At 43.7% G+C, this 18,616-nt stretch overlaps 1 protein-coding gene across 2 annotated transcripts in view; it reads right to left on the bottom strand.

The window, feature by feature from the left end:
• Positions 1-18,616, bottom strand: part of CPQ (carboxypeptidase Q) — a 485,238-nt gene that overhangs the window by 452,901 nt on the left and 13,721 nt on the right. The window contains exon 1 of one of the 2 annotated variants that reach the window (XM_075825936.1): positions 8,661-8,759. The exons of the other annotated variant lie outside the window; for it this stretch is intronic. The gene's annotated coding sequence lies outside the window, so the exon portion shown is untranslated. Of the gene's footprint in view, positions 1-8,660; positions 8,760-18,616 lie in introns of those variants that run through there. 2 annotated transcript variants of the gene reach the window in all.

Raw genomic sequence — 18,616 nt, 5'->3', positions numbered from 1 at the left:
GTAATAAGGCACCCCTACAAATCCCCTACTCGTACTGTACCTATGTATGCCTCCTATTTCACATGCAGAAGTTACATTGTATGTCATAAGGCAGCGTTCCCCAAACGGTGGGTTGCGACCCCCTGGGGGGTCATGAGCCACTCACCGATGGCCCCCGGAAATGGTGTGGCCCTGGTCCGGCTCCCCAGCGGTGATATATCCCGGTTTTAACCGTATCTGCATTATCAGGACGAAGATACAGTTGAATCTATTGATGGAGAAGGGAGCTGACCGCTCCTTGCTGCAGTATTCACTATGTAATGCCGGCCGTTAGCGGCTTGGCAGACAGGCACGATGTAGTGGCTTTATCGCGCCTGTCTGTGCAGAGCCACACACTGCACAGACCGGAAGAGCAGAGGGCTCTTCTCCACTAGTTATAGGCGAGTATTATCCGGTGTGGGGGCAGTTATAAGGGCAATATACTGTGTGGGGGCACAGCAGCAGGATACCTTGAGCTTGCCCCCTCCCACACAATTATCGTGGTTTTCGATGTTGCAGGGACTTATTTTTTTAATGGAACTAAGCACCAGCATCTAGCTACAAATGTTGTCGCCATATGTCAGACGAAATGGGGCTAAGTATGGCGGGGCGGGATCCCAAACAAAAGTCTCGGCCAAAAGTGGGTCCTGGGCTCAGAAAGTTTGGGAACCACTGTCATAAGGTATTTTCCTATAGAATACGGTGCTGTGCGAAGACATTATACTGAGGCACATGGAGTGTCTACAGCACAGTAATGCAGAAACCACGGGAACTCAGGGTACTATCCTACAGGGTCCACGCACACGGATATGCTGTGTGTGCATGAGAAGATTTTAGCTGGTTTCAACCTTTGTGTCCATCACATGCCCGAGACAGATTTTTATCCACTGGAAATACACAGCCGAGGGTCCTATTAAATGACGCCGACCAGAGATCTTGAAAACGGTGTGGAATTGATACAGAAAGTTTAGTGGAAAATTGTATAACTCAACTTGTCAATATACAAAGCATAACATTTATTTGCTGAAAATGGACAATCCCTTAAAAATACTCAGCTGGAAAGTAATTTAGTTTATGGCCCTTTTTGACTAGATTAAGAGGTGATTTACAATTATATCTCAGATGTAACCCGAGTGATAAAAAAAAAACACTACTTAAAGGCTGGGTTTTCATATTATGGTCAAGCTGTGTATTTTTTTGCCATGATTTGCAGCAAAACCGCAACGTTTTGCTGTGATTTTAAGGCTAGTGCTACACAGAGTATTTATCTCATTGCAAAAAAAAAACTCTTCAAAATCGCTCCAGTCAAGAGATTTGCTAGCGATTTAATATTTTTTTTTAATTGCTACATGTTGAGGTTTTAGAGCTGCACACGTCTCAGGAGCGATTTTGAAGAGAGATCACAGCGATTTTTTTATAGTCAGATTAATGCTCTGTGTATAGTCCTAGGCTAATGCATTCATATGGACAGCGATTTATCACTCACTATAAAATAAAGTCTTTCTATGTCTACCCCCAGCCTAAATACTGTATATACTGGAGTTCTCCTTTGCTGTCAAGTTACTCGGTCTCCCCGTTGAGCCTCATTCACATGTTTATTACGAATCTGTTATCTACGGATACATAATACATAGGTTTTCCACCTGCTCAGGGAGCTCTCCCTTTATTATGGTCGGACACAGAGCTTCCTTCTTCCAGAACACAGAGAGAAGCACGCGGCTCCTCAGTCACTGCTCCGGACTCTTCATCCTTCCCAGTTCAAGCAGGAGGATGAACCGGATTGCTGCAAACACCGCAATAATCCTGTGACATGTGAATAGGCCCTTAGAGAAGAGACATCGCTGGAACCTAGGAAGGTTAGTAATCCACTAAACACGAGTATTATTAACCCCTTCACCACACTAGACCACTAGGGATGCTGACATAAAGGCCTCATGTGCACGACCATTGCCGTTGATTTGGCCTCAAACTAAAGATCCTATTGTCCATAATGCCTCAGAGTTGCTTCCGCAACCGTTCCATATGTCTGTATATTATAGCCATGTTGTTTCCATGCGTTATCTGTATTTTGTGGTCCGTGATCAACTTGAAAGGTCATGTGATCAGATATTCCAGGCGTATCCTAGCAACTTATCCCCAAAATGCGGACAGCACGCGGATGGCTTTAGTTTGCTGACCGCTAATTTTTGCGGACCCAAATACTTGAATGGCGGCACGGTTCCGCAGAAACGGACAGAGATAGGACATGTTCTACAATTTTCATAACAGAAGAACTGATCTGAAAAAAAAAAAATCACATGTGTGCGCATGGTCCCATGGAAATGAACGGCTCAATGTGCTATTCGCAAAAAAATGCAGGTAGCACACTGAAGAAAAATACAGACATGTGCATGAGCCCTAGATTGCCAGCGATACGGACATTAATCCCTTCTCTAGCCTGGACAACCAGGGATAATTACATTAAAGGGGTTGTCCGGACACGGGGCAGTTTTTCATACTGATGACCTATCCACAGGATAGGTCATCAGTATATGATCGGTAGGGGTCTGACCCCTCATCAATCAGCTGTTCCGGCCACCTCCGGTACCGGAAGTTATGCAGTGGTCGGTGCCGAAAGCAGATGGCTTCGACCACTGTATAGTGGCCATGCTGCAGTACTGCAACTCTGCTCCTATTCACTTGAATAGAAGAGCTGCAGTGTTGCAGCATGGCTGATATACAGTGGTTGGACTCATCTGCTTTTGGCACCGACCACTGCATAACTTCCAAGGCCAGAGGTAGCCAGAACAGCTGATTGGTGTCGGACCCCCACCGATCATGTACTAATGACAGATCCTTGGGATAGGTCATCAGTATGAAAAACCGCCCCGTGCCCAGACAACCCTTTTAACCTATTCCCTGACCTAGATCACCGGGATACTGACATTGATCCCTTCACAACACTGGACGACCAGGGATTAACTTCTTCTCTGCCCTGGACCACCAAGTTGATGAGGTCCATCATGTGCTGGTGGCATCAATCACGCAACGGTTTCGGCTATTCGTTCTTGTTTCTTTTACAAACGTAAACCAAGATGCAAGTGAAAACAGAGTCTTAGGCTGGGTTCACACGACTTATTTTCAGACGTAAACGAGGCGTATTATGCCTCGTTTTACGTCTGAAAATAGGCCTCCAATACGTCGGCAAACATCTGCCCATTCATTTGAATGGGTTTGCCGACGTACTGTGCAGACGACCTGTCATTTGCGCGTCGTCGTTTGACAGCTGTCAAACGACGACGCGTAAAAATACAGCCTCGTCAAAAGAAGTGCAGGACACTTCTTTGGACGTTTTTGGAGCCGTTTTCTCATAGACTCCACTGAAAACAGCTCCAAAAACGGACGTAAAAAACGCCGCGAAAACGGCGCGAAAGACGCGAGTTGATCAAAAAACGTCTGAAAATCAGGGGCTGTTTTCCCTTGAAAACAGCTCCGTATTTTCAGACGTTTTTGGTCACTACGTGTGCACATACCCTTAGATACCAATGGTTATTATATTAACTGGTGATTTATTTTTCATTTTAGGGGAAATTATATTTAATACACAACTTTAGAATTATTGCTAATAAGTGAAAGGGCATTACCTCAGACATCAAGCAGATTATTCCTTTAAATAGGACTAAAACTACTAATAATGTTTGATTCTAATATGTTCCATTTAGCGGTAAGATTTCCCAGGACATGAAGAATGACATTAGCGTACAGTTAGTGCTGTGTTACCGGCGGATCAGAAGGATCATGGTATTATGTACACACACTTGAAGCCGGCTTAGATTGAATGTCATTATTATCCATTATTCCCCATTTAATGCAATAAAAGTGACATTGAAGCTATGAAATTGTGTTATTTCAAATAGGACCTGCATTTACTGTAAGCAGCGTTGTACAGGACAGCAAATTGCTTCCTTTTTCTAGACTCATATGATGTACGCGGTCATTCTGATTACTGTCACTACGGTAAACCCAGCATAAAAAATAATCATAATTACAATAAAAGCAGAACGTACTTGTGATTACTGAATGATAGAATAGCATTACAAATACAAAAAGAGCCAGACAGACTCCGCGCTGCTGGATTATACTGCGGCTACAAATCAAATGCTCTATGGCATCTTAAAACTGCTGTGATAATGCCGACATGTGGTTGATCGAAACATATAGAACTATATAGAAATAATGCAGCATAACTAGAAGAACTAAACCCAAGCGTGAGTGACAACCTCCTCACATCCCTTTTCCTTGCTGCCTTGAGTAGTGGATAGTCTGTGTGGACAACCCGTCCACCTGTGGTTTAGCTATAGGGTCGCAGCTGCGACAGGCCACGAAGCCTGGGGGGGGGGATTTATTTTAATCATCTATATAGCGCCAACATATTCTACAGTGCTAAACAGAGATAGTCATCCCTCAAATCGGTCCCTGTTCTCATTGGGGCTCACAATCTAGAATCCAAATGAGCCTTAGGCCTCATTTACACGAGCGTGTGCGTTTTGCGCACGCAAAAAAACGCTGCGTTTTGCGTGCGCAAAAGGCAATTGACAGCTCCGTGTGTCATCCGTGTATGATGCGCGGCTGCGTGATTTTCGCGCAGCCGCCATCATAGAGATGAGGCTAGTCGACGCCCGTCACTGTCCAAGGTGCTGAAAGAGCTAACTGATCGGCAGTAACTCTTTCAGCACCCTCGACAGTGAATGCCGATCACAATCTACACCAACCTGTGAATAAAAAAAGACGTTCACACTTACCATGAACTGCCTGCTTCCTCCAGTCCGGTCTCCCGGCCGTTGCCTTGGTGACGCGTCCCTCTCTTGTCATCCGGCCCCACCTCCCAGGATGACGCGGCAGGCCATGAGACCGCTGCAGCCTGTGATTGGCTGCAGCCTGTGCTTGGCCTGTGATTGGCTGCAGCTGTCACTTGGCCTGAATTGTCATCCCGGGAGGTCGGACTGGAGGAAGAAGCCGGGAGTTATCGGTAAGTCAGAACTTCTTTTATTTTTTACACGTATATGTATATTGTGATCGAAAGTCACTGTCCATGGTGCTGAAACAGTTTAAGTCTTTCAGCACCGTGGGCAGTGACTGTCTCCTGACGTCGCGTACCCGAACATTTTTTGCCGGGTTCGGTTAAAACGAGTTCGGCCGAACCCGGTGAAGTTCGGTGCGCTCATCTCTAATTTGACACTCCGTTTGGATGTTTGTAACCAGAAAAGCACGTGGTGCTTTTCTGTTTACATTCATCCTTTTGACAGCTCTTGCGTGATTTTCGCGCATGCAACGCAGGACCGTCAGTGTGGCATGCGTTGTTTTCACGCACCCATTGAAGTCAATGGGTGCGTGTTGCGTGAAAAACGCAAGAATATAGAACATGTCGTGAGTTTTACGCAACGCACTCACGCTGCGCAAAATTCACGCATCGTCTAAACAGCCCCATAGACTATTATAGGTGCGTACGACACGCGTGAAAAGCACGCGCGTATAATACGCTCGTGTAAATGAGGCCTTATATGGATGTTTTTGGGAGTCTAAGGAAACTGGCGTACAGGAGGAAATCCATACAAACACAGAGAGAACATACAAACTCCATGCACTCCATGTTGTCTTCAGTTGTTATCGAACCCAGGAACTGCACATCAACAGTGCTAACCACTGAACCATCATGCTGCCCCATTGCTGCATCAAGCACCTCAGTGAGGGGGGGGGGGGAACAAACACAAGGAACTATTATTTGAACACTATATGGCACTAACATTTAAGCACTATATGGAGCTTTTATTTGGGAATTTCTGCATTATTTGCGTGCAGCACAGCATGCAGATATATTTAGGGACACGTGATAGTATTATGTGGGAATTGTATGGTGCCATTATATGTCGCTTAATGTAGCCAATGCATGGAACTTTCATATGAGAGCTGTATTATGTGGCTACAGTAAGTTCTGCTTCATTTTGGCCCTCTCTTTTCATAAAGGGGCATTGCTGTACACGTGGCAGTATTGATCGGAGATGTAAATCCAGTACCAACACAAGAAGTGTCTACAGCTGGCCATAGCCATAAAGACCTTCACCCCAAGCTGTGGATTGTTCCAATCTTTTTCATTAGAAAGCTTATCCGGAGAGATGTCACTATATCTGCAACGATGCGAGCAATTTTCCTCATAGATAATTATTCCTTTGTTTGCCAGTATCAACTAAATGCATTGCCTAATATGCAAATGACTGACCAATAGTTGTATAAAAGCATAAAATCCATCAGTGTGAAGAAATCGTTCTGGCACCACAGATGCAACTAAAATCACTTATGACCAATATTATCAGCGGTCTGTTTATTTATTTATTTAATCAGAAATAGCGCCAATCTTGTCCATGGGCTGTGTCTGGTATTGCAGCTCATTCAAGTGAATTGAGGTTGAGTTGCAATACCAGGCATAGCTTATGAACAAAAGTGGTGCAATTACTGTAGGGGGGGGGGGGGGGGAGCAGACCATTTTTTCTAATCTGATACAGCCCCTTCAAGATGGCCATAGACATTAGATGCAGGTCAAAAAGTAGTTAAAGCAGTTATTAAACCCAACCATCCCCATCGACAAGTACATTTTGTGCTGACATATTATCTCTATGTAGAGAAGAGGGGTAGAGCATCCCAAAAAATACAATACTTTCCAATATTCTATCTTTGGCTACAGATGATCAGTGGGGTCTGCAATCACTTGATCACATTAGATTGTCAACCGATCCAGCCCGAAAACACTAGGATATGCCACCAAAAATGTGTGTAATCATCTTATTATATTATAAAAAGGAAACAATAAAACAATGAATTGTACAAATGTTAAGTGCAGTAAACTGGTGTTAGCCGTAGTTCTCAGCAAGTGCTCGGCATCACTTAGTGTAATCCCTCCATTATGAATCATCTCCCATAAGAGCGGTTTGTTTTATTGTTTCCCACAGAAACTGGGTTAGTGTCTTTACGTGGGAATTTAGCAGCTGTCAACCTTTCAGTCTGTGCTGGTAAGATATGAACTCGGAGCGAAGACTAAAATTACAAAATGTAATGTCAATGAAACAAAAGCACATACAAGCCACATCACTTCACTGGCAACATATGCTGCTACTGCTGCGGGGAAGAAGATAGAGGTCGGCATGCACAGAATTCCCCAAAGGAACAGGAGGTTCCGAAACTGGGGGGGGGGGGTTCTGGGAAAACAACAAACTTGGCATGAAAGATATTACAAGACGACCTGTGCTGTTCTGGCTGCACGAGGAGGGATCTACTTTGAGTCATAGTCACATTTGTTTCCCTGATTCACTGGCTTCTGTTGAAGAAAATGACTTCTAGTTATTACTGGCACTATGTAATCATACAGCAGGAAATTACTTGTAAATGAGTAATGAAAAGAGCCATGTCTAGATATGGGAAGGCATATATCAAATTTAAGCGGCCTCCAGCTCTCCAGACGTCGTTGGACTACAACTCTCATGTGACTGCTCTTAGCTACGAGAAGGACTTATATAGCAGAACAAACTTTCCAAAGTATGTAACAATAAAAATGGATAGATATGAGGTAGATAGATAGATAGTGCACGCACATGAAGTAAATATGTAATTAGCCCATGCTCACCCTTGCCTGAGCGTTGTTGTGTTTACCCGTGTTAGTCTTTGCAAATGGTCCCTTAGTGTTTTCCAGTTCCCAGTGTTCCCGTATTTGCTACCTGTATCCTGTATCCCTTGCTACCTTGTTCCTGTGCCATAGAGAGTTGGAGTCGTGTTGTGCCGTATACATCCTCTGTGTTACACCGCGCCTGGAGTCTGCCTGCTGCCAAGGTCCCATCCGAGCCTAACCATCACTACGGTCTGAATTTTCGCAGGTACTCTTATTCGAACTATAGACATTGACTTGGTATCCTGTTGGCCAGCTGCTATCCCATTACGGCGGTACGGCCCAGTGGGTCCACATACCCACAGATCGTGACACTTCCTTTTCGATAGATAGGATAGATAAGATAGATTCGATCAGATAGGTAGATAAGATAGATAGATGTCCTGTCAATGCTGAACTGCATCAATTTATTTATCTATTTATCTAAAATAACAACAAAGCAAAGTGGGCGCCATTCCAGGTTTCGCTTTGGGGTCCTACTCCACCATGAAGACATAAGAACATGAAAAGCTTATGATCTCTATGGTTTCCACTCTTGTGTCTGTGTTTCAGCCTCTCTATGTACAGTAGGTAACCACATCCAATTGTAGATTTACACTAAACAAATATAAAAATTGCTGTCTGAAAACAAATTACAACGTCATAAAACAAAAATGAAAATTTGTTTTGTTTTGGTTGGAGTTTTAAGCCATCTCCTACCTCAGCATGAGGGCGCCACAAACCCCACAAATCTGTGCAAAAAGGACCCCCGATGAGGTGAAGGACATTGCAATAATCTTGAAGACTGGAAACCCACCAATCCATAGACACTTATCCACGCCCCTGACTGCCTTCCATTCCAATTATGACTTTCCTGATCTACTACCAGCTTAACAGGTGGATCTTTTTCTGCATAATCCATATATAAAACTTCCCAGTTTCTTATGAAAATGCATAGAATATCACTTACCACTAAGCAATCCACAGAAGAACTGAATAAACCTGCAGTTCTCCGCATAAGAAGTCCAGTCAGAGAACATAGATCAGTGGATGGGGGTTGCAGTGGGTAGTGGTTACTTCTTCTTGGGCACTTGTCTGCCCATGTAACCACTTGAATAAGCATAACATTAAAAGCGCAAACACAATCCTTGAAGAAAACCAAGACCTGCTCAACAGTGCAGAGGCGATTCATACAACAGTTACCTTAGGTGAACTTTCACTAATATATTAGGCAATCACATAAAGAGCCTTGAAAATACAGCTGTCGGGTACATTATTGTCCCTGTTAATGAATTAGCGGACAACAGGATGCCATTTATGGCAGCCAGTGGTCTGTTAATGTACTCCAGACTATAGGTTGCTGTTCACAAGATGTTAGAGAAGCCACAAGGAACTTCAATTTTCTCAGCAGCGCTACAGTATTATTAGAACACTCTGGAAGGTTACAGTATAAAAACCTTTAATGGTCAAATAAAAATAATGCATAACAAATAATATACCCCAGATCCTGAAATCTCATAAACTGGAAATATAAAATTGATGATTTACTCTTAAAAAGGAACTCCCATTTCGGATATTAAAGGCATATCCACGGGATATGCCATAACTGTCCAACAGAAGCGAGACTCACCTCTGGGACCTACACCTATCCCTAGAACGGGGCCCCCTGACCTTGGTCCTACCTTCTTCTGCTGTAATCCGACCACTGACTGACGAGGTGACCAGATTTTCCCGAAAACAGCCAAGTGTGTATTGCTATGCTGTTTGCGGAACTCCCATAGTAGTAAACGGAATTTACGGAAATAGAGTAGAAAAGCGCGCTACTCTGTTTCCGAAACACGGACGCTACAGAAGCAGCATAGCTCGCAGTGCTATGCTGTTTCCCTAACTCCCATTTACCTCTATGAGGGTTCTGGAAAAAGCGTAACAAAACGCACTGTATTTGAAAAAAAATGCCATCTGGTCCGTCAATGATTTAGAGCCCAGCAACAGCAGCAGATGGTAGGGTGAGGGTTAGGGCATGTTCACACGGGCGATTTTCGGCCATTTCGGATGCAGAACGCCTCCAAACATCTGGCCATTGATTTCAATGGGAAAAACGGCGTTCTGTTCCGACAGGTCGTTTTTACACGGCCGTTTTTCAAAACGGGCGCGAAAAACAAGTGCAGGTCACTTCTTGGGACATTTTTGGAGCAGTTTTTCATTGACTCTATAGAAAACAGCTCCAAAAACAGCCGTAAAAGACGCTGGGAAAAACGTGCAGCGAAAATCGCGAGTGGCTTAAAAAACGTCTGAAAATCAGGAGCTGTTTTCCCTTGAAAACAGCTCCGTATTTTCAGACGTTTTTGAGTTTGCGTGTGAACATACCCTTACGGGGCTCCGTTCTATAGAGAGTGGCGGGTCCCACATCTATCGTTTTTTTATGGCATACCCTTGGGAGTTTGCCCCTGGTAACACATAAACTCATAAATTGCAAATATTTAAAGAGGTTTTCCCATCAGAGACATTTAGGACATATCCACAGGATATGTCCTAAATGTCAGATAGATGCGGGTCCCACCTCTATCTCTAGAACGGGACCCCCTAAACCCTGTTCTACCTTTCGCTGCTCCCTCTGTCTCCCCAGCCAGTTCCGGACTATACGGTCAGCGTTCCGAAAACAGCGTAGTTCGCTGAGCTACGCGGTTTTCATAACTCCTATAGTAGTGAATGCAGTTACGGAATCAGCTTAGCATGCGAGCTACGCAGTTTCCATGACTACCATTAAGTTCTATGGGACTTACGGAAACAGCGAAGCTCAGCAAGCTATGCTGTTTTCTAATTCATGGTCAGAATTCACATGCTTCTGCCGCAGCACAGAGAGGAAGAACGGGGTTTAGGGGGCCCAGTTCTAGAGACAGTGGTGGGACCCGCATTTATCTTTTCCGTCAGAACGGGACCCTGAGCAGACACAAACTGACACCGACGGAAACCAGAGGTTTCCGTTTCCATCACCATTGATTTCAATCGTGACGGAGCCGGTTTGTCTCTTTTGTGCACCGGATCCACCGTTTTGCCGGAAGCAATAGCCGCCTACGCTATTGCGCTTCCGGCAAAACAACGGTGATGGAAGTGGAAACCTCTGGTTTCCGTCGGTGTCAGTTTGTGTCTGCTCAGGGTGCCGTTCTGACGGAAACCTCAGACGAAACGTCAGAACGGGACCCAATGAAGATGTGAACAGAGCCTTAGTCAAATGTTTCTACGGTATACTGAAGTACAGTTATAAGCCTTTTATACGATTTTAAAATGTTATTGACAAATACATCAAGTTCATGCAAAGACTTAATATTTACACTGTTGACCCTTCTTTTTCAAGTCTTCTGCCATTCGCCCTAGCATGCTGGATATCAGCTTCTGGGCCAACCCATTCTTGCCTAATCAGTGCCTGGAGTTTATCACAATTTCTGTGTTTCTGTTTGTCACCCCGCTTTTTGAGGATTGACCACAGGTTCTCAAGGAGATTGAGATCTGGGGTGTTTCCTGGCCGTGGCCCCAAAATTTCAATGTTTTGTTCACCGAGCCACTTAGTGATAACTTTTGCCTTGTCACATGATGCTCAATGCTGGAAAAAGCATTGTTCATCACCAAACTGCTCCTGGATCGTTGGGAGAAGTTGCTCTTGGAGGGATGTTTAGATACAATTCTTTATTCATGAAAGTGTTCTTAGGCAAATTGTGAGTGAGCCCACTCCCTTGGATGAAAAGCAACCCCACACATAAATGGTCTCAGGATGCTTTACTGTTGGCATGGCACAGGACTCATTGCAGCGCTCACCTTTTCTTCTCTGGACAATCATTGTTCCAGATGTCCTAAACCGCCTGAAAGGGGCTTCATCAGAGAAAATAACTTTATCCCAGTCCTCTGCAGTCCAATCCCTGTACGTCCTGCAGAAGGTCAGTCTGTCCTTGATGTTTTTCGTGGAGTGAAGTGATTTCCTTGCTGCCCTTCTTGACACCAGACCAGCCTCCAAAAGCCTTCACCTTACTGTGCATGCAAACACACTGACACCTGCCTGCTGCCATTCCTGAGCAAGTTCTGCACTGGTGTTGAACTGATCCCATAGAAGAATCCTCTTTAGGAAACGGTCCTGGCACTTGCTGGACTTTCTCGGGCGCCCTGAAGCTTTCTTCACAGCAATTGAACCTCTCTGCTTGAAGTTATGGATAATCCAATAAATGGTTGATTTAGGGGCAATCTTACAAGCAGCAATGTCCTTGCCTGTAAAGCCCTTTTAATTCAAAGCAATGATATTGGCACGTGTTTTCTTGGAGTTAACCATCGTTAACAGAAGAAGACAATGATTTCAAGCACTACCCCCTTTTTAAAGCAACCAGTCAGTTCTTATAATTCAATCAGCATGACACAGTGACAGCTGCCTTGTCCCCATTAACACTTTCTCCCGAGCTAAAGAGAAGATCACTGAAATTATGTTAGCAGGTCATTTTGTGACAGGGCTGAGATGTAGTAAAAATTGGGTTTTTGTGATTAAGTTAATTTTCATGGCAAGGAATGACTTTGCAGTTGATTGCAATTCATCTGATCACTCTTCAGAACAATCTAGAGTTAATATAAATTGCTACTAAAAAACTGAAATCGGCAAACATTGTGAAAACTAAAATTTGTGTTAGTCTCAAAACTTTTGGCCAGGACTGTATGTAAATCTGGCCACACAATCGATAATGGTCGTCGGAGGGCTCTTACAACAATCTAATGTGTATGGGTGCTGCCCGACTGCCCCTTATGTCTGGTGTCAGGGAAAACTAGGATCGTGCATGCAACATGCCCAATCCTTTCTTTTTCCGCCAGCCCTTGAAGAAGGAAGAAGGAACACCCGCCTGCCTTCCCTAATGTTTGTTTTGAATTGGGTAAACTCACTAAATAGTTGGGTGGACTCTTTCACTGATGATGATGGGTTCGAGCTTATGGCTGAACTCCTGTAAGTTTGAGGCTAGAAGTTTGGTTATTAACCCGTTGGCGCAGAATCACGTACATGAATGGCCCAGAATGCAGCCATTAGTGCATTCCGCCGTGAATGTACGTGAAGGAGATCGTGCGGACACAGAATCGGTGCCCCCACGATCGCCGCGGGAGACCGGCAGTGATTGACAGCCAGGCTCCCGCTGCAACGGCTAGGATTGGAGAAACTGATGGCCTAACTGATTTCCTGTAAATTTTACACTGATAGTATACCACAGCATTATTGCCTATGTATACCAAAGCATTAAAAAAGTGATCAGAAGATGATCGCATGGTAAAGTCCCCTAGTGGTAATAATTAAAAAAAAAAAATGTAAATAGTTAAATAAAGTTTATAAAAAAAAATAAAAAAATTAAAAGATTACAGTAAAAATTAAAATAAAACCACTCTTTTCCATAAAAAGTGGTTTGATATATATGGTAATCGCCGCAATCGGAACGACTGAGTAATAAAGTTAAGTCATTAATTAAACTGCCGGGTGAACGCGGTACAAAAAAACAATGGCAAAATTTTTTTCCCCACCAACAAAATTTAATAAAAGTTAATCAATAAGCCCCATGTAACCCAAAACGATACCAATGAAAACTACGTATCGTCCCGCAAAAAACAGGTCTTCATATACAGACATTGACATACAAAATAAAAAGTTACGGCTCTTGAAAAGCGGCGATGCAAAAACAAATAATTTTTGTTTTAAAGTTCTTTAACCCCTTCCCGCTCCTTGAAGTACTATTCCGTCATGGTACGCACATCGTTCGCGCTCCATGACGGAACATTACGTCGCGGGAGGAACTACCATTTCGGCCGTCCTCCGACACATACAGGAGCTGTGACAACTGCTGTCTCGTACAACAGTTGCCGCACCACCATCGACGTAGCGCTACATGATAGCAGGCGGCGATGGTTGCTATGGCAACCAGAGGCCTAGCAATGGCCTCCAGCTATGGCATCTACGGAAGCCTAGTGGGTCCTGACAAAGTCAGGATCCACTATACTCGCTATCAGCGAGTAGTTGATAGCTCTAAAACACTGCACTACGCGTGTAGTGCAGTGCATTAGAATTGCGATCAGGTCCTCCTGCCCTCAAGTCCCCTAGTGGGCCAAAATAAAACAAAAGTTGTGTAAAAATAAAAAAGTTTAAAAGTAATAATTCCTCTTTTTCCCTTATCAGTTTTTTATTATTAAAAAGAACAAATAAACTATACATAATTGATATCGCTGTGTATGTAACGGCCTGAACTACAAAAGTGTTTCATTATTTATCCCGCACAATGAACGCCATAAAAGAAAATAATAATAAACCATACCAGAAACACAATTTTTTGGTCACTTCACCTCCAAAAAAATTGAATAAAGAGAGATCAAAAAGTCGCAGGTACCTAAAAATGGTACTGATCGAAACTACAGATAGTTACGCAAAGAACAAACCCACACGCTGCTTTATTGATGGAAAAATAAAATAGTTCTGGCTCTTAGAAAATGGCAACACAAAATGTAAGTTATTTTTTACAAAACGTATTTTATTGTGCAAACGCCATAAGACATAAAAAAAAACTATAAACATCTGGTATCGCCGTAATCGTATCGCCCCGCAGAATAAAGTGAACATGTCATTTATAGCGCACGGTGAACGCTGTAGAAAAAAAAGAATAAAAAAACAATAGTAGAATTGCTGTTTTTTAGTCACCACGCCACCTAAAAATAGAATAAAAACTGATCAAAAAGCCGCATGCACCCCAAGAAAACTACAATGGATTCCTCAAGGGGTCTAGTTTCCAAAATAGGGTCACTTCAGGGGGGTTTCCACTGTTTTTCCACCAAAAGACCTCTTCATGGTACCTAACAAAAAGGAGGCCTCATAATCCTCTAGGTACTCCTTTGCTTCGGAGGCCGGTGCTTCAGTCCATTACCACACTAAGCCCACATGTGGGATATTTCTCAAAACTGGAGAATCTGGGCAATAAGTATTGAGTTGCGTTTCTCGGGTAAAACCTTCTGGAATAAACAGGAATAATAAAAATGGAATAAACTGGATTTTGAGACAAAAAAAATGAAATATGTAAATTTCACCTATACTTTGCTTTAAATTCCTGTGAAACACCTAAAGGGTTAATAAACTTTCTAAATGCTGTTTTTAATACTTTGAGGGGACTACGGGGTGTTTAATAGGTGTTTCTAATATATAAGCCCCTCAAAGCCACTTCAGAACTGAACTGGAACCTAAAAAAAAAAAAAAAAAAAGGAGGCTTTTTTTTATACCACACCCCATGTACCGCATGGCCGTGCCCAGGATGCGTTATGAGGCAATACTTCGCTTCTTACATTATACGGATAATGAGCCGTGCCCACCCCGAGATGACCCCGGTTTTGACCATTTGTATAAACGGAGACCCCTATTAGACCATTTCAGTGCCCGATTTTCCCAAGCATACACCCCTGAGAAGTGTATTTCTATTGAAGAGTCCTTGGTACATTTTAAAGGGCGGCTTCAATACCGCCAGTACCTGCCGATTAAAAGGGCAAGGTATGGCGTGACGATGTATAAGCTGTGCGAGAGTGCATCAGGGTATACTTACAAATTTAGACTATATGAAGGGAAGGACACCAGTATTCAGCCCCCAGAATGCCCCCCTTACTGGGAGTTAATGCAAAAATTGTGTGGGATTTGGTGCACCCACTGCTGGACCAGGGTAACCACCTCTACCTGGATAATTTTTATACCAGTGTCCTGCTCTTCAAGTGCCTCGCTTCCAGAAGTCCTGCGGCATGCGGCACTGCTAGAAAAAAACCTGAGAGGCCTCCCTAAGACTCTGCTTGGGGCAAACACTCAGAAGGGGTGAGAGCAGGGCACATTCTAGCAGCAACATATTGTGTGTCAAGTACAAGACAGGAGAGATGTCCTTGTATTGACAACAATACAAGGCCACACCAGTACCCATGTACCTGTACGAGGTACGAGTACAGAGACCCCCAAACCAGACTGCATCCTGGACTACAATAGGTACATGGGAGGGGTGGACTTGTCAGATCAAGTCCTGAAGCCCTACAGCGCCGTGCGGTGTGGTATAAGAAGCCGGCCGTGCACATCATACAGATGGCATTGTACAATGTGTACGTGCTACGTCGATTTGCAGGCCAGAGGGGAACTTTCCTGGAATTTCAAGAGGTGGTTATCACAAACCTAATCTTTAGGGACCAGGAAGGGGGGGGGGCACCCAGTACTTCTGGAAGCGAGGCCACGCGCATCGTACCAGGTCAACACTTTCCAGGAGAAGTTCCCCAAACTGGCAAGAAGGGAAAAAGTCAAAAGAGGCGCAAAGTCTGCTATAAGAGGGGGATAAGGGAGGACACAATATATCAATGTGACACGTGTCCCAAAAAAACAGGACTCTGTATGAAAGTGTTTTAAAATTTATCATATATTCCTTGATTTTCAAACTTCCCCAGTTTTACTTACCCTGATGCACTCCGCACAGCTTATCCCCCTCATCTTTCCCCTCTGGGCCCTGCTGTGTGCCCAGGCAGCTGTTACCAGCCACATGTAGGGTATTGCCGTACCCAGGAGAACCCACATTACAGTTTATGGGATGTATGTCTCTAGGGGATACATGTGGGATCGCTGGGAAGCACAGCGATAAGGAGAACGGGGGACCTAAAGTCCCCCGAAGTTCTAGATGACAAACCTCAGACTTCCGGGGTCTGTCGGCAGCTCCATAGAAATTAATTGTGCATAAGTCGCGCTTGTGCGCATGCGTGACCAGCGCTACTTTCATTTTTATTGAACTGCGCAGACCCCGGAAGTCTGAAATTTGTCATGGAGAACTTCGGGGGACTTTTAGTCCCCCGTTCTCCTTACCACTGCCAGCGAGCATACATGTATCCCCTATCCCGTGGATGGGGGATACATCTCTTTTGTAGGCCAAACTATAGGGCGTTTTTTTTGGGGGGGGGGTTGGGGGCTGTAATGGCGTTGCCTAAAGGGGGAGTTTAGGGTTGTATGGAGTTATCTACGGGGGGGGGGGGGGTTTGGGCTGTATGGCGTTATCTACAGGGGGGGCTGTATGGCGTTATCTACAGGGGGCCGTGTATGTAGCTATCTACAGGGGGCTGTATGGTGCTGGGGGGGCGCTGTGTGGCGGAATCTATAGGGAGGCACTATCTACACAAGGGGGGGGGGTTGTGTGATACCCAGGAGGGGGGGGGCAGTCAAAAGTTTGCTATGGGGTCCAGTCTTTCCTAGTTAAGCCCCTGTTCAGGGGCATCTGCATACATGACTTAGCACCAGAAAATCCCCAGTAGGCCAAATGGTGGTCCTTTCCTTCTGAGCCCTCCCATGGGCCCAAACGTCAGTTTATCACCGCAAATGGGGTATTGCCGCACTCAGGACAAACTGGGCAACAAATTGGGGTATTTTATTTCTTGTGAAAATAAGACATTTTGAGCCAAAACTACATAAAAAAATAAACATTTTTGAATTCACAGCCCAATTCAAATAAGTTCTGTGAAAAAACTGTGGGCTCTAAATGGTCACAACACCCATAAATGAATTCCTTGAGGGGTGTAGCTTCCAAAATGGGGTCACTTCTGGTGGGTTTCCATTGCTTTGATACCTCTGGGGCTCTGCAAATGATACATGGCACCCGAAAACCAATCCAGAAAAATCTGGACTCCAAAGAACACATAGCTCTCCTTTCCTTCTGAGCCCTCCCATGGGCCCAAACGGCAGTTTATCACCACAAATGGGGTATTGCCGCACTAAGGACAAATTGGGCAACAAAATGGGATATATTGTTCCCTGTGAAAATAAGAAATTCTGATCAAAAATGACATCTTATTGGAAAAAAAATTAATTTTTTTAATTTCACAACCCAATTCAAATACGTGCTGTGAAAAAACTGTGGGGTCAAAATGGTAACAACAACCATAAATGAATTCCTTGAGGGGTGTAGTTTCCAAAATGGGGGATTCGTACTGTTTTGGCACCTCAACAACTCTCCAAACCTGGCATGCTGCCTAAAATATATTCTAATAAAAAAAAAGAGGCCCCAAAATGCACTAGGTGCTTCTTTGCTTCTGAGGCTTGTGTTTTAGTCCACGAGCACACTATAGCCACATGTGGGACATTTGAGGGGGTCTAGTTTTTAAAATGGGGTGTTTTATGGGGGTTTCTAATTCATAGGTACTCAAAGCCACTTCAGAACTGAACAGGTACCTTAAAAAAAAGGCTTTTTAAATTTTCTTAAAAATATGAGAAATTGCTGTTTATGTTCTAAGCCTTGTAACGTCCAAGAAAAATAAGAGAATGTTAAAAAAAACTATGCAAATCTAAAGTAGATACATGGTAAATATGAACTAGTAACTACTTTGGGTGTTATAACCATCTGTTTTACAAGCAGATGCATTTATATTCAGAAAAATGCTATTTTTTCAAAATTTTCTCTAAATTTTGCAATTTTTCACAAATAAACACTGAATATATCGACCAAATTTTACCACTACATAAAGCCCAATGTGTCCCGAGAAAACAATCTCAGAATCTCTTGGATAGGTTTAAACATTCCCAAGCTATTACCACATAAAGTGGAATATGTCAGATTTGAAAAATGGGCTCTGAGCCTTAAAGGGAACCTGTCACCAGCATTTCACCTATTAAACCAGCAATACCTGGTGGTAGTGGGTGAAAAAATCATTTCTATATAACCTATAATTGTCTTCTTAGTCGGCTCTGTATCTTTAGTATTAAGTTTTTTAGTGTTCCCACACCGTATGCTAATGAGCATAAAAGATTTATATCTTCGTTTGAAAAGGGTAAAATCCTCATTCCTCAAGTCTTTCCGAGTTTACCGGCCTCCTTACTTTTGATTGATAGCTCCTCGCCTTTCCCCAGCACAAAAAATCCCGCGCTTGTAC

The sequence above is a fragment of the Rhinoderma darwinii genome, chromosome 5, assembly GCF_050947455.1.
Source record: "Rhinoderma darwinii isolate aRhiDar2 chromosome 5, aRhiDar2.hap1, whole genome shotgun sequence".
NCBI lineage: Eukaryota > Metazoa > Chordata > Amphibia > Anura > Rhinodermatidae > Rhinoderma > Rhinoderma darwinii.
This window is presented reverse-complemented; position numbering and strand designations above follow the sequence as displayed.